Raw genomic sequence first — 4444 nt, 5'->3', positions numbered from 1 at the left:
AACTATATTCAAAAACACACCTGGTAACCTGTTCAGGGTAACCAGGCACGCGGCTCAACATAGTTCAATGACAGAGACTGTGGACTTTGAAAAATTTTGGGTAAAAAAAAAAACAATTGTGGAAATTAATAAAATAAAGTTGCAGCTGTCTTTGATATGCTCAAAATTAACTAACTGCTATCTTGAAATGTAGAGAAAGTGTTTTAAAATAGGCATCCAATCATTTGAAAATTAGTCGAAAGGCTAAGTGATTCTCTTCCTGAGAAGAAGCTGACAGCCTTCAAACAGAGCAAAAAAAGTGGTCCCAAACAATATGTCAAAATGAATAAAAAAATTATACAGCTGTCTTTAATAAGATCAAACTGAACTAACTGCTATCTTGAAATGTTGAAAAAGTGTTTTTAAATAGGCATCCTGTGGTTCGGGCTATGTATTTAGGTAGAGGGGTGTTTGGTTTATGTGGTCAGGGGTTTGTTAGTCTATGTTCTATGTTAGTGTATTTCTATGTTCTGTCTTGTCTATTGTAGTTCTATGTTTAGTTAATTGGGGTTGGGCCTTCAATTGGAGGCAGCTGGTTATCGTTGCCTCTGATTGAAGGTCCTATAATTAGGAGTTTGTTTTGTCATGGGGGTTTTGTGGCAGATTGTTGCTGTGTATAGCTTTGTGCCTTACTGGCCTGTTCTTTGTCATCGTTTTGGTTTTCCTTCTTTGTCCTTTAATAAAAGAAGATGAGTGTACATTTTCCCGCTGCGTCTTGGTCTAAACCCTACGACACCTGTGACATTTACATTAGGGTGTATTGTTAGATACTACTGTACTGTTGGAACCAGGAACACAAGCATTTCACTACACCCACAATAACATCTGCTAAATATGTGTATGTGACCAATAACATTTTTATTTGATTGTATTTTTGAAAGTGTTACATAATTCTCAATCCGCTTTGCGTCGTGCCTAAAAACAGCACTTAGCCGTGGTACTGTATATTAGCCATATACTGTCACCACTTCCACCGAAGTCATTTCCTCTCCTTGTTCGGCGGTCGGCGTCACCGGTCTTCTAGTCATCGTCGATCCACTTTTTCATTTTCCATTTGTTTTGTCTTGTTTTCTTACACATCTGGTTTCCATTTCCATCATGAATTGTTGTGTATTTAACCCTCTGTTCCCCCCATGTCCTTGTGTGGAATTGTTTGTTTGTAAGTGCTTGTACTCTGTTACTGGTGCGCATCGGGTTTTGTACCCATGTAGGTTCGTTTTGTATTAAACTGCTCCGGCTATTACCTATCTCTGCTCTCCTGCGTCTGACTTCACTGCCACCAGGTCCGCAATCCTTACATATACCACACCTCCTCAGGCCTTATTGCTTATTAGAACACATAAGTGTATTATAAGGCATTATAAAGGTCATTAAAATAATTCTAATATGTACTTCATAGAAACGGTTACCCTTTATATTCTAATAACTCACATTTTAAGATTCATTATTTCATTTATTCCATGTTAAGGGCTCTAACCAAGGAACAAGACTATTTGTCTCCCTCTTGCTGTTGCATGCAGTTCCTCTCTCTCTTCCTCCCTCCCTCTAACCCCTCCCTCCCTCTAACCCCACCCCTCTGGCAGAACCAGGAAATCCCTCCCCCTCCCACAAACTCTCTTCTGAGGAAACGAAACTGATCTGAGTCTCTGTCTCGTCAGTCTGTGTGAGAGTGAACAACCGTCCCAATGGCTCAACAGGGAGTTCTGCTGGACCAGGACCAGTTCTGTTGTTCTGTCTGTCTGGATCTACTGAAGGAACCAGTCACCATCCCCTGTGGACACAGTTACTGTAGGAGCTGTATTGAGGGCTGCTGGGATCAGGATGTTCTGAAAGGGGTCTATAGCTGTCCTCAGTGCAGACAGACCTTCACTCCAAGGCCTATTCTGACAAAAAGTAACCTATTGGCTGAGGTGGTGGAGAAACTGAAGAAGACAGGACTCCAGGCTGCTCCCCCTCCTGCTCTGTGCTATGCTGGACCTGGAGATGTGGCGTGTGATGTCTGCACTGGGACCAGAAAGCAGAAAGCCCTCATGTCCTGTCTGGTGTGTCTGGCCTCTTACTGTGAGACTCACCTCCAATCTCACTACGAATCTCCAGCTTTCAAGAAGCACAAGCTGGTCAAAGCCACCGCACAACTACAGGAGAAGATCTGCTCTCATCATGACAAACTGCTGGAGGTTTACTGTCGTACCGATCAGCAGTGTATCTGTTATCTGTGTACAATGGATGAACATAAAGGCCATGATACAGTGTCAGCTGCAGCAGAGAGGACTGAGAAACAGGTAAGACCAGAACAACTTGTTGGTGACTGTCTGATAAACAAAGAATTAAAGATACAGTAGGAACTAAGGCTGTTTGAATATGAGATCATTCAAATGAAATGAATCCTCAGCAGAACAAATATGAACACAAACCTTGAGTATATTGATATGTCAACCCAGATTCTCCAGATGTATCACCATTTTATAATGTCAAACACTATTATCATTCTGAATGCCCTTTTATGAGTCCAAAGTTCAGTCTCAACCTGTTGATACATGTAGTCCTACCATAAAAACTATAGTCATTCACATAGCAACAAATAAATATCATTTAGTAAATGGACCATCCATTTTTTTAGATCTTCCTCTCTATGGGCCCTATGTCACATTACTATACTATTGATCTACTGGACTAATAAAGCTTGATAGCTCATTGAAGAGTGATTCTCCACAGAGGCAGCTGGGGATGAGTCAGCAGAAGGTCCAGCAGAGATTCCAGGAGAGAGAGAAGGAGCTGAAGGAGCTCCAACAGGCTGTGGAGTCTTTCAAGGTGAGTATTGTTGACCAGAGGAGACACACCATTTCACCTGTCTCCTCCAGTCAGAGAGAGAGAGAGAGGTAGAGGGGCCCCTATCCAATCCCACTGACCCCACTGTTGGGAACAGGTTGTCACTGCTGAGGCAGTGAAGAAAGTAGAGGAGGATGGGTCAAGGCTGAGGGATCCTGAGAGGATCCCTGTGAGTAGTAGATCTGTGACAGCACAGAGGGATGGGCCAACGAGGGATATATGCTTCAGTAAGGTTGGCTTCTTAGTGTTCATAGCAAATGGTTATCAACTGTACCGCAGAAATGGAATGTAAATCACAGAACAAAAATTGGCTTCTTAGTGTATTTGGTCATACTAGATTTGACTTCAGAAGAGTTCCAGGGTGTGTTGAGTGGTGGTGTCCCGTCCTCCCAGGCCGTTGGCCTGGTGCAGGAGCAGATAGGGTCAAAGTAGTGGAATGGGGTAGTGGGTTTTAATGAGTGTAGGGTTAGTTGGCCTGGTGCAGGAGCAGATAGGGTCAAAGTAGTGGAATGGGGTAGTGGGTTTTAATGAGTGTAGGGTTAGTTGGCCTGGTGCAGGAGCAGATAGGGTCAAAGTAGTGGAATGGGGTAGTGGGTTTTAATGAGTGTAGGGTTAGTTGGAAGGGTGTTTTTTAGTATTATCATAATTTCCCCTTTTCCCATTTTGTAAATTTAAGGTTAAACAGTTAGCTAAAATAACTTTAAAACAAGATATAATATATATTAATGTTCCACTGGGTAGAGGTGAGGACAAATGTGAGATCAGAGACATTTTGATAGATGTGTGGCAGAAGAGATGGGACTCTGAGCACAAGGGACGGCTTTTATATGCCCTCCAAAGAAAGGTCGGTGGACCAAGGTTCAAAGGTCAGATTAGGAAGGAAGAGGTGGTGTTTCCTCGATTGTGTTTAGGACATTGTACATTGAACTGGTCCTTCCATCTGGTTGGCAGCATGTGAATGGTTTGTGTCTGGAGGGTATTGTCAATGAAACGGTGCAGCATGTGTTGTTATATTGTTGTAAGGATGTTGAAGAGAGGGAAAGATTGAAGTGTAGGGTCATTGAGGTTGGATGGGGGGTTGGATGGGGGAGGGTCTATTAGAAGTTAGTAGGGATCTTTTTTATTTTCTCAGAAGTACTGAGTTAGGTAGGAGGATTTAGAAATGGTGTAAACCGTGATTGAACACACTCCAGCACAGTAGGAGGCGCCATGCTCCTTTAACGTTGGTTTTAGGACCTCCATTATACCATAGAAGAAGAAGAAGTTGGTAACGTGAGGTTTTGTCGTTCGTGAAGAGTGCAGCTATTCTTTTGCCTATTTTCCAAATGTATTTTGTCATGGTGGGAGGGTTTGTTTATTGGTTTCCGCTGTTTATCGGTTAGAGTTGAGGAGGGAGTAGGGTAGTTTGATGTCCTCAACCGAGTGGAGAAGAAACGCTGTCTCTTCAGGTGCGTTGTGGAGAATGGTGTGGAGGAATTATTGATCCTGGTCGGTGAACAGGTGGGAGAGGAACATATACACTCTGTATCCAGAATGAACAAGGCGGTGGTTGTGGTAATGTAAAAGGTGAGTCTTG

General features: G+C 42.9%; 1 pseudogene; it reads left to right on the top strand.

The window, feature by feature from the left end:
• The first annotated feature begins 823 nt into the window (after window positions 1-823).
• Window positions 824-4444, top strand: part of LOC145867044 (E3 ubiquitin/ISG15 ligase TRIM25-like) — a 6679-nt pseudogene continuing 3058 nt past the window's right edge.

The sequence above is a fragment of the Salmo salar genome, unplaced genomic scaffold, assembly GCF_965601325.2.
Source record: "Salmo salar unplaced genomic scaffold, fSalSal1 ptg000171l, whole genome shotgun sequence".
In the NCBI taxonomy this organism is placed as follows: domain Eukaryota; kingdom Metazoa; phylum Chordata; class Actinopteri; order Salmoniformes; family Salmonidae; genus Salmo; species Salmo salar.
The sequence above is the reverse complement of the archived record's forward strand: the minus strand, read 5'-3'. Positions and strand labels throughout refer to the sequence as shown.